This window comes from Chelonoidis abingdonii, chromosome 2, assembly GCF_003597395.2.
Source record: "Chelonoidis abingdonii isolate Lonesome George chromosome 2, CheloAbing_2.0, whole genome shotgun sequence".
NCBI classification, from domain to species: domain Eukaryota; kingdom Metazoa; phylum Chordata; order Testudines; family Testudinidae; genus Chelonoidis; species Chelonoidis abingdonii.
In genome coordinates, this window is record NC_133770.1 from 286,788,657 (window position 1) to 286,801,626 (window position 12,970).

Here is a 12,970-nt window from a genome sequence, read left to right on the forward strand (position 1 = left end):
TAAGAATAACGAGGTTATTAATCATGAAAGATGAGGCCGCCTCGAGCAGTTGAGGTGTGAAAACAAAGGAGGAACCATGGTTTAGGGCTAGCCCGGTCACAGCCATGTTAATCCTGAACTGAGTGCAAAGTTTGCAGATGAACTAAGCTCAGCAGTCTCTGAAGTCTGATCCGAATGGTAACCCAAACCATCACCGCAACCTGATCAATCGACAACGGAGGTCCCTCTAGACACCAACGGTACAAAATATAGTAAGTGGCCACATTAACTTCCACCCTATACCTGAAAACCTACTGACGCTATGCCTACCTCATGCCTCAGCTCCATCCCAGCACACCAACCATGGGCCCACTGCTAGCAGCCAAGCACTGGAAGGACAATCGCATACGCCAACCCCAAGACAGAGACTAACACCTACAAATCTCCCCCAAAGCATCTCAAACTCAATACCCGCACGATGAAATAAGGAAACAGAATCAACAGAGCCAACGTGTATCCAGAAGCCTCCTAGCTGCAAAGACAAACCCAAGAAAGAAACCAACAGGACTCCACTGGCCATCACATACAGCCCCCAGCAAACCCCTCAACGCATAATCAGGGATCTACAACCCAACCTGCTAAGAATCCTACAACGTCACAAGGCCTTGGGTGCAGACCAGTCCCTCACGCCCACAACAACCGCCAAACCGAGGATATCCTCACGCAGTAACGTGCACACCGCACAAGAACAAACTCAGGAACCATCCACAACAAAACCTTGATGCCAACTCTGCCCACATATCTAGCACCAAGTGACACCATCAACAGAACCTAACCAGATCTGCTGCCACACGTTACCATCACCAGGTTCAATTCACGACCACTCCACCAATTAATATACCCATCATATGGCCACAATCCCCTCTGCCTATAACACGGCCAAACTGGACAGGCTCTACCGGAAAAGGATAAATGGACACAAAATCAGGTAAGTGAGGAATAGCAATATACAAAAACCTGTAGAGAGCACTTCAACCCCCTGCCAACAAATAGCAACTTAAGGCCATCCGCAGCAGAAAAACCAAGGACCAACTTCAAAGACAAAAACCGAGCTCAAGTTCACGCAGATTGGACAACCATCAGCCAAGATGAAACAAAGACTGGAATGGCTTGCCAACTGCAGAAAACCAAGTTTTCTCCCCCGGTCAACACCCCAGCGCGAACAAGGCCTCATACTCCCTGATTGAACTAACCTCGTTATCTCTAGCCTGCTTCTTGCTTGCATATATATACCTGCCCCTGGAAATTTCCACTACATGCATCCGACAAAGTGGACATTCACCCACGAAAGCTCATGCTCCAAAACATCTGTTAGTCTATAAGGTGCCACAGGATTCTCTGTTGCTTTTACAGATCCAGACTAACATGGCTACCCCTCTGATACTTAATAATACTTTGTACTTCCTGAGTGTCAGTCATCTGTAGATCTCAAAGCACTTTACACACATTAATTGACTAAGCCTCACAAATACCATTCAAAGTAGACAATATCCCCATCCTACTGGCTTGTGCAGTATCACATGGGAGTCACAGGCAAAGCTAGGAATGGAGACCATGAATGCTGACTCATTTTACTGTAGTAAAGGCCTGATCCAAAGGATATTGAAGTCAACAGGGATGTTTCTATTGGTGACACTGGGTTTTAGATTAGATTCTGCATCCCCAGTAAACTGAAGCAAGGGGAAGGAAAAGAGCTAATGAAAGATGCGCATCAAGGAAAGCAAGGCAGGCAGAAAGGCAGTGAAATAGTGCAAGATTGGAGGGGCGGGTCACAGCAAGAGAGCTATTTTTGGTCTGTTTTCTCTGGCCAGGGTAATGAGGAAACAGATTTAATTTTTTTTATTAAAGCTAATGTTAAAATTATATAATACACAGGTTGAGAAACGAGCGCTTGTACATCTAGGAGTAGTGCTTAGATTATCCACAAAGTTATAAGATACATCTAGTGCATAATCAGCAATAACCCAAATTTAGGTGAATAAATTTAACAATACAGTTTAGATATTTAGAATCGGAACTCTTGGGTACATCACTCATGAAAAGTTGTACAGAGACAACTACAGACAAGTTAGATCAAAAGCAAAGGGCAAACAGAGAGTGGAAAAATTACCCAGCAAAATTAAATGCAGGTGCAGGTGGGAAACCTCTGAGTCTTTTAAATGAAGTGGAGGGAATAAAAAACTCTCTAAAAATCTTAAATAAATGGCAGGTATCAGAGAGGCACCTGATGACTGCTTAAATGTGACTAGAGTGACTATGTTTAAGAAGCATTGGGAGAAAGAATTAGGAAATTATTAGCCCATTAGTCTGGCATTTATTCCAGGCAAAATTTCCAAGCACTGAATAATGGGAGTCAGTATGGAGATGTTTCAGAGAAAGATATCTAAAAACAGATACACACAGGGTTGGCAGGAATAATTAATACTATCAAAATGAATGTTCTCCTTCAATATAATCACTGATTTAAGCCTGATTTTGCAACTGCTACGTGCAAACAACTGTCGTGGCAGTACCATAGCCACAAAAGGAAATGTAGTGTCGACAGTGGGACAAATTCTCTGCTGGTGGAAAAGGGCAAAGCTCCAGTGACTACAAAGATGGTATTCATTCTTTTACACCAGGTGGCAGTTTGGCCCAGTATATATCTACACATATGGAAGGCAGTCAACATTAACTGATAAAGAACATTGGAGAAATGCCAAGCAAATAGAATCACTAGAGAAGGGATTAGATATCGATTGATGAGAAAGGAGCAGAGAGTAAACATTAATGGCAAAATCTCCAAGTGGAGGCGGATTAAGAGGGGTACTGCAGAATTTACCATTATTACTCATTTGTATTGCTGTAGCATCTAGATTCCACTCAGGGAGCAGGGCCCCATTGTGCTAGGAACAATAAAGATATTTTCATTAGTGATCTACAGGGATTTGTAAATTCAATTGCAATTACATTTGCAGATAACACTGGAATAGCAGAAAATGTACAAAAGGACCAATTCAAACTGTAAGGTGACCTGCAGAGATTAGTAGTAGTGGGCCCTTCATCTGCCTGTCCATCTAAGCTATTATTTCATTTACCTATGGTTCTTCTATAGTGCCTAATCAGCTAAGTACTGTAGTCAGATGACATTAATAGGCATACATCTATGGAGCGTAACTCAGCAGTACATCTGCAGATAGGGGGACACATCTGGAAAGCATAAAGGCCAAGTTAGACCAAAGGGTGAGAGAAGCCTGCAGAACATCACCACCATAAATAAAGCCGCTGCTTTTCCCTGATATGCTTCACGTAAAGGGAGATCAGCTATAAAACTAGGGAAGTAATACTGTTGTTGTATAAAGCCTTGGTACAACTGCACATGGAATATCATGTGTCGTTCTGCTATCTAAATTGTGGAAAGATCTAGAAAAGCTGGAAAGAGTACCAAAATGATAGAAGGATAAAAGATATGTGGAGGGAATAAAAGTGCTCATAAACCCTGATTCTCCCCTACCTTTCATTGTAGACCAGATTAACTGGTGCTCTCCAGCTGCTCTGCATTGGTCCAGTGACTCAAAGCAGCTATAAATTTTGCAGCTGCTCAGCATCACCAGAACTGCACAAAGCAATCAGAGTGTATGGGGGCACCTGGATCCTTATGTCACCATTTGTGCCAAATTCAAAGTGGATGTAAGATGCTACCACTCAGATTTTGGCAGCTCCCTCCAAGTCCTATTGAAGTACATGGGAAGTGCAGATACTGAGCACCTTTGAAAACAGGCTAGGAGAATGCTGTATCCAATTTGCACAGGTATAAATGACTACAAGGCATAAGGCAGCAGATAAGCAGTTCTGATGTTAGTGGGAATGATATTTAAAGTACTGTTGAAAAGTATTGCAATAAAGAGTGCCAGGCTGACCTTTTCTAGTGCTCTTTTCTATCCCCACAATCATGATTAATCTCATTTTCTGGAAACCCCCAGGTTTGCATTTCCACACATCAGCAAACAGGAGAATTTGGATGTCTGATCTTTCAGAAAACAAGTTTAAAAGCAACTTCTACTCAAAATGTTCAATGAAGGGAAATGCAAGTCCCTGAAGTATTGAGAGAACAGGTGTATTTATTCTCATTCACATTAGTTACTTATTAAAAGATAATGAAAACAGTGTGTACTGCAAGGTAGGAATAAACAGTTAAAGGTGCAGGTGATAAACATCTGAGGTAATGATTAACTAACCCATAAGCTTTTGTAACCGTAACGGGTCTTAACATAGCTTAACATTTAACATAGTTTAGCAGGAGTAAAAAACATAGATCTGTGCCAAAATGTCTCAAAGTTGGATAACAAATGTCTGATCTCAGGACAATTTACTGTATACTTGTGAGTATGTGGGGAAGACTGAGTGCAACACTGCTCTCTGCTGATGGGAATATCCAATTTTCTTCAATGTGTGTAATGTCGCAGTTCAGTAGCTGGTACAACAACACTATAAATTCTACTACTGCCACAGCGACTGGAGATTCTCTTGAAGAGTAAGTGGGAGGAACCTGTGGTTTTGAGAAGACAGTGCCAAGTTTTCCCACTGCTGACCAGGGGCGGCTCCAGACCCCAGCACGTCAAGCGCGTGCTTGGGGCGGCATGCCACGGGGGGCGCTCTACCCGGAGGGCTTCCCAGCGAAGCCGCGGGACCAGCGGACCCTCCACAGGCAGGCCTGTGAGAGGTCCACCGGAGTCGCTGGATTGGCAAGCGGCAGAGCACCCCCCGTGGCATGACGCCGTGCTTGGGGCGGCAAAACGTCTAGAGCCGCCCTTACTGCTGACAGCCACAAAGCTCTGTGCTCCCAAGGTCATCATACAACGGCAACAACTGCATCTCCCATAAAAGTAACTACATGTGATAGAAATGACTTGGTTGCCAGACAGTTAGTGTGACACCTGCAAAGAAGGTTTTAGAAGAAATCCAACAGAGAAAAATGAAATGAGATTTACAATGAAACAAAGATCGACAGCAAGAGAAAGAGCAGCCAGGAATTAGGAGTCAAGCTGAGAGTTATTTTCTTGCAGGCAGAGATAATGAGTAGATGCAGGATTTTTGTTTTAGGACTTAAATTGTTCCAGGATGGGACACCGGCCCTTTTCAAAGCCTATACCTGCTGCGTCTCACTTCACCTGTCCCTCCTAAAGAGGAACTTGGAGTCTCTCCTACCAGTGGTCATGCAGGCCACAAGAAGGTAGGTGGGACCAATGGGCAGAGGAGTACAAGGTAGCTCAACAAGTCAATGCAAGGGAAGGCCTGGAGAAAGACTAGGGCCATCCCCAACAATTATGGTGCCCTACGCAACCTGAGCACCTGCTCCCTGCCGCACAGGGTCTGGGCTGTGCTCAAGGCCTCCTGGGCTGGGGATGCAGGATCTGTGGGAGCCGCTTTGGGGGGCCCCACAGGCCCAGACCGGCCCGGGGGATTAGTGGGGGGCCTGCCTCATCCTGATCTGCTCCCCCTGCCCCAGGCGTGTCGCTTGGGTGAGGGGGAAGGACAGCCCCCCGCACTCACCAGCAGCGGGAAGCAGAGCGACGTGGCTGGGAGCTGGCGGAGTGGAGTGGGCTAGGGCCAGATTGCTCCGCTTCCCACCCTGCCGGTGAGTACGGGGTCAAGCCCGACCCCTGCTGCCAGCGCAGGCCCCTTGCTAATCCTCCAGGCTGCGTCCATCACTGGGGAAGAAGTGGAATTGGGGCAGGCAGGGGGGCGGAGCAGGGGGGAAGACTAAGAGACTAAGACTAGGGCTGGCCATAGGAGCTGATGCTGCCATGTATGCAGCACTCAGTTGCTTAGGGCACTGTGAAATTTGGGGCAATTTGGTTCCCCGAATTTCATGGTTCCCTATGCAGCCGCATATTCTGCGTATGCCTGGGGACAGCCCTGAGAAAGACCTTTGTTCATTATAGAGCACTGCAGCAGTCACCCAGCATAGACCAGGCTATGGGGGGGAATCAGGGTGGGGAGAAAGGCATACAGACTGTGTAGAGAGGAGGTGAAGGCTCAAAGAACCATGGTGCTGGGGAACAGGGGACAAGAAGAGGCCCATGGGAGAGGCCAAGGAGAGACAAGGAAAAGGGTGTGAAATTGATGGAAGTATCAGGAGAAGGCAGAGAGAAAGGGGACGCAGACAGGGGAAGAGAGCTCCACAGAAGCCAGGAGCCTGCTGTCAAATATGCAGGATTCTGCCCATAAGATGCATGCTCTTTCATGTGTTCTTACTCTGCCTTCTCAAAGGCTCCTATATGCCGAGATTCCTCCAGTTCCAACACCTGCCTTAGCTCCTTCTCATCCAGCCCCTTTGCTTGTGGTGACTGAGCCAACACAGGTCCATCTCCTCCATTCCTTTCCACTCTGTAACCTTTGCATCTTCCTGAATCGCGGGCCGTCCTCTTCCTTCCATAGGCCGTGTGCATGCCAAACCTTCCAACAGCCACCACGACAACACTGGCCATATACACCTCTGACTCAGCACCACCCCTGCTGAAAGCCTCAGCTAAGTCTTCTCCTCCACAACCCTAGACTGCTGAGTGCTCCAGACTCCAATGCATGTCTAGTGCTCCTGCCTCCTTTCTGACAGGGACCACGTAGTACAGCCCTCTCTCCCCCAGGCTCCAGAGAAACTCCATTAGCTCCCCACCTCTTCTTGGTCCAATTCCAAATTTTCCTGCTTTTACTTTTGAAACCCTCCATCCTACTTCACAGACTATTGGGCTGAATCTCTGCTTGGACCTGATGCAGTCACGCAGTACGACATTCTCATTTGCTAGTACTTTGTGCTAGAGAAAGAGACTGTATAAGTTGCAAGGCAACAGAAAATCAGGATCCTCTTCAGTTTCTACCTATTTCCCTTCTCTATCTGCTCACAAGATATTGGCCTCCTCTCTGGCTCAAACTCACCATCAGTAGCACAAAAGCCTTCTATGAAGCTCCTTCCATTTGGAACACCGGACAAGTTTCTCTGCACCCCACCACCTATTTCTGAGTCTCCTCCAAAACACCCTCCCTGCCTTATAATTCTTAATTTCTCTCTCCTGCTGGTACTTATTATTTCAATCTATAACATGACTTAACTCAAAGCATTTTTGATGACCATCTGCATGAAATAAGTGATTAAAAACCCCTTTCTATCATTAAAGGTTAAATAGGGCTGTCTCATGAATGGGTCCTTTTTTTCCTGAACAAATGCCCTATTGTGTTCCACTTTCTCAGCTTGAATTTTTTTTAAAAAATTGTGTCTTGTTAATATGGTTGTGAAGAAAACCTTTAGAAATGTGACTACAGCAATGTCTGCCTATTTCTGCAGTCACACTAACGCAGTAGCTCTGATGCCCATCAGCAGCTCTGAAGCATGATATTCATATGAGTGGGGCAGGGCCGGCCTTAGGGAAAATGGTGCCCTGGATGAACTTTCTTTGGTGCCCTTTCAGTCCTGTTCTCTGAGCAGTGGGTGGCCGCTCAGCAGATAGAGGAGCAGCAGGTGGAGCGGCAGTGGTGCTGCAGGTGTCATGCTGCTGGGAGGGTAGAGAAGGGACACATTTGAGTGCCAGGTTCCCACACTGCAGCCCCTTTTATTCTCTCCCCTGCCTCCTGGGTGGGCACAGCCCTTCTGCATCCCCTTGACCACAGCACCCCTCGACCATAGCACCCTGGGCATTTGCCCAGGTTAAGGCCAGCCGTGCAGTGGGTGTTAGCTCAGGAGCCTAATGATGACCATGCAATCTGCAACAGGAATGATTATTTCATAGTTGATCAAAACACAAAAGTGAGGAGGAAAGCCCTCATTTTATAAAGTTCTGCACCATCTGAGTAGGATCCACCAGCAAGGAATCAAGCCCACAGAGCCTCCAAGCCACACTCAGGGAGAGCTAAATCTGAAGATCCCCAGCAGAGTATTGGTTCCCCCTTGGTGGGGCTCAAAACCCAAGGACCCAGCAGGGCATCCAAGCTCTGCCAATGGGGAACTAAGTGTTGCCAAATGTGGCACCTGAGTCCCACTGAGAGACAGCAAAACCAGAGGAGCTCACCAGCCCACACAGGATCATAGTGTAAACCTCTGGGTAATTTATTATGAGTAGCATATTGCTCTGGCATCTCATGTGGGTGGAGGCTGGTATGTGGTCAGAGCTTGAAAAGATCCAACAGCTTTTTACCCAGTTTATGCCAGTATCTGAACTGAAACGACTTAGATTAAAAACAAAACAATCCCAAAACAAAGACCCTCCCCCGAACCCCTCAGTCCCATCCCTTATTTATTCCTCTCAGCCGACAGTGAAGGAGGAACGTTCAGTCGCTGCCCATGCTCAGCCCGCTGGTTTGCCTGCAGTACGTTCTGCTTTAATTTTATCCTCAACCATTTCACTGCAGATATTTTTTAAATCCCAAATGAAGCCCAACTTGTGTCCTGAATAACAACTAAGAATTGGCAAGGTACATGGTTGCTTGCCTGTGCGCTCTATGCCAGAAAAGAGACTCTGATGCACATCAGTTCCTTTCTTTTCCCCTGTGTGACAGGGCTGACATCAGGGAAAGAAAAAATACAATTGGAATCCATTAAGAGTAATGTCCTGTTTATTTTCCTGACTGCTGGTCGGATTTTTTCCTCTGCTCTCAGGACAGCTCAGACAGGGGAAAATAAATCAGAGTAAACTTGTATCTTAATTAATTTTATCAGAGAGTGGAGTTCAGGATTATTATGTAATTGGAACATAATATCAAGTACACACAGGCATAAGTAGGTGCTGTGCATCTACAAATCTCAATACAGATCATGTACAGATCTCCCTAGGTGTGCTGCTGCCTTCCTAGGAGAACTGGGGGGAAGTAGGCTACTCTAGAGCCAGGGATGGTGTATCATTAACCATTATTCTTACAAATCTGAAGCCTCCTTGGACTTAGTGGTTGTCACTATGCTGCACAAAGGGGCCACTTGGAACTTCAGAGCAACAGTGGCGAGAGCGGGTAGAGTCTCCTGTAGCTCTACTGCCTCTTGAGCTACAGGAAAATCGTGTTCAGCCATGAGCAGTAAAGAGTCGGTGCCTCTCCGCTGAGCTTTGTGATTCCATCCAGTCGAGAGCAGTAGTGCATACTAATCAATCAGTGCCTATCCACACTATTATAATGCAATTGTCATCACTGTGTACTAGTGTGGGTTATATCCTAATTACACTCACTCTTGTCCCCCTGGTATATAATTATCATCTAGGAACAGTTCTCACTCGTCCTTCATTTTGCTTTGCTATAGAGGGCTTATTAGAGATGCCATGTGATCTATAGTCACCCTCATTTTGAGTGGCTGAGAAGAAAAGGAGAGAACAGAAACTGTGCTAGGGCATGTGGAGGGAACAAAGGGAGGGCTGCCTGTCCACAAATCCTTCACAAGGGGGAGGGTAAAGGTGCAACAACAAGAAGTTTCAGGTTATATTGTTAACACTGCTCTAATTGAAACTGTATTCTCTGGAACAAAACATACTGTAGATGACATAAATCAATAACAAAGCGATGAGTGAAAGCCTTCCCGGAGGCAACAGAATGGTTCAAGGGAATGGAGGAGGGAGCTTTTTAGCTTTCAGTTCACTGGCTCAAATCTAGCGAAGGTCAGCGGTGTCTGAAAGTCAGACTCAGTGGTTTGTCAGATGAAGAATCGAGAATTTCTCTCTGCCTGCATTACGCTCAGTCTTACATTAGAGCAGGGATTAGCAACCTTTGGCATGGGGCCTGTCAGGAAAATCCACTGGTGGGCTGGGATGGTTTGTTTACCTGCAGCGTCCACAGGTTCGGCCGATCATAGCTCCAACTGGCCGTGGTTCGCTGCTCCAGGCCAATGGGGGCTATGGGAAGCGGTGTGGGCTGAGTGATGTGCTGGCCACCGCTTCCCGCAGCTGCTATTGGCCTGGAATGATGAAACGTGGCCAGTGGGAGCTGTGATCAGCTGAACCTGCGGACACTGCAGGTAAACAAACCGTCCCGGCCCACCAGCAGATTTCTCTGATGGGTCGTGTGCCAAAGTTTGCCGATCCCTGCATTAGAGTAGCTTCAAATCTTCATAAGACTAATTCAGATTCTTTTGTTGATGATGTTAGGGAAAAAAAACATGGAGAAGTAGAAGAAAGTGAGAGCAGTATATACTTATCATGAGATCTATCCTGTTGTTACAGATGTGTTGCTGAAAAAACAGAAGCCTGTTTGAAGGAAATAATCACTTCTGCGGAAGAGAAAAAGTAAGACCCCGCGATGATATTTAAATTTCTCTGATAATTTGTATCCAAACCCTTATCCTTAACTAACCTTTTATACAAAACTTTTATCAGCTGCCTTATTCACCTGTGGCTATGGACGATGAACTGTTTTTTATGGTTGCTGTGGTCACTGTAGCTTCTTTTTCTGAATAATTTTTCACATTCATTAGTTCTGCCAGACTCCTGTTCTCCAGCGGTGAAGCAGACACACAAGGTCTTTGCTTTCATATCTTTCCTGTTAAAGTGTAAGAGGAGAATGCAAAACTTGACAGCTGAGCCAAGGCTGTCAATAGTTGGCCAAGGCCTGGTGTATTCCAGAGAGGAAACTGTGTTAGCAAGTCGTCTTAAACATGAACACCAAACATTCACATCTGAACTTTCCTGCATTTCAGGAGTACAGATCTGGGAGATTGGTTTGGGACCTCCTAGGGTACATCTACATTGCAACAAAAACCCATGGCACCAAGTCTCAGAGCCCAGGTTAGCTGGCTCAGGCTGCAGGGCTAAACATTGCAGTGTTAGACATTCAGTATCAGGCTGGAATCTGTGCTTTGAGATCCTTCCCCCTTTGTGGGGTCTCAGAGCCTGGACTGCAGCACAAGCCCAAACACCTACACTGCAGTCTTATAGCACTGCAGCCCAAGCCCAAATTGGCTGACCCAGGACAGCCACGCATCTTTTATCGTAGTGTAGACAGTTGGGCTCAGATTCATACAGACCTGATCCAGAGCCAATGAATAGACTTCCATTGAATTCAGTGGGCTTTGGGTCATGTCCTAAATACATTCCAACATAGGGCATGATCCTGCAAATAGCCACACGAGCAACTTTACTTTGAATTCAACCAAACTACTCACAGGAATACAGTTACTCAAGCAGGCAACTGTTTGCTGGATCAGGGTCTTACTGAAAGCCCCCCTTGCCTCATCAGGGTAGACCAGGCCTAAGAGTCTATAACCATGGTTGTAGGACTGTCTGGTCTGGAATACATTTTGCAGGCGTGGTTATGAAATGGTCTAAATAGGCCTGACGTGTTATGTCTGCATGGATACTGTTTAAACCATGCTTAAAAACTGTTCTGCTAATGCAAACTCTTCATCTGTGTGGCTTTTCAATTGAAAACAGCTTTGCTTTAAACAATGATTTTTGCAAGAAAATTTTTTTTTTGTCTCCTCCCTCCAAAAGTTGCCCAGCTCTGAAGGCAGCACCATGCCAGCAGCAGTGCAGAAGCAGGGGTGGCAATGTGAAAAGTGATATTAGTCAATATCACTTTTCACAGCAGATTTAGTGCCCCCGTTAGACCCTTATGTCTGTGCTGCTGCTGCGACCCCAGGCCTGACAGCTGGATTCCTGCTGCCACCTCCTGGTGCGGTATTGAGATGGGGGGAGGAGAGCATGAGCCGCCTCCCAGTGCGGGATTGGGGAGGAGAGCCTGAGCCTGGGATGCCTCTTGGAGGGATTGGGGGAGGGGAGAAGATCTTGAGCTTGGGCTGGCTGACCTGGGTGGTGGGGAAGGAGTAGGGTGTGGCAGTCAGCCCCGGGTGGCTGGGATCCGGCAGTCAGACACAGGTGGAGGGCGGGTCTCTGGCTGTCCCCTTTATGCTCCCTCACACGTACACACACACCCCTCCCAGGTGTGCACAGCCCTTCTGCACAAGCCCCAGCTGCCAGGGACTGACAGTCGCAAGCTGTGTGCTTTTTGAAAGCTCCGCCTCCTTGACTCATTCCCTCATCTGTCTTGGGAGGCCCACCCCCTAGTTTGCAAACCACCGCTCTAGGGAAATATTGAAAGTAATCTGAGAATAGGGACCATTTTTTTTATTCTGTTTGTTCAACACCTAGCCCACGGGGTCCTGGCCCGTGACTAGCTCTGTGGCGCTACCACGATAGAAATAGTAAAAAGTGAATATATTTGAGTCATCTCTGAATGTTCTGAGGACCACTGCTGTCCTAGGCATAGGCACCAGCTCTGTGAGTGCTCCATCTCTGAGCCACCTTGATGTTTTATACTTTTGCTGAGCAAACATCACCGTATTGTTATTAACATTACTCCAGAAGCATTCAGAGGTCAGGTGCCCCAGTGCTAGGCATGGTGCAGCCATCCAATAAAAGGCTACATCTACCCTTATGGTGGCCTGTAGAATACAGGCACCACCCGTGTTGCTACTCACCTCAGTGAAAGGCTCTGGCAGTGGGCAAACACTCTGGCAGTGGGATGCTAGACTACTAAAAATATCAGTGTAGACATGGGAGGCACTGCTTGGGCATGCAGAGATCTGTGTAGGGTATATACCTGGGGTGGTTAAGATGTGTAAGGCATTCTGTTCTGTTCCCATCCACCTCACTGCTATTTATACCCATGCTAGCAGGATGTGCAATGTCTGTGCTCTACATGACACTGTAAGGATAGATGTACCTAACTACAATCCCTGCCACAAAGAGCTCACAATCTAAACAAGGAAAAGATGTAACAGGAGGGTGTGGATCCTTCAGTGGTAGAAGAACGAGGGCTCTGATCTTTCCACAAATGCTATCGTATCCATGCAGTTAAATTACAGAGGGAGCAGAGATCAGCTGATGTTAAGATAGCCCCTACTTCTGTGCTTAAACTTATGGGCCAGATCCTTGACAGGAGTAAATTGACAACTTCAGTGGAGTTATGCCAAGCTACGGCAGCT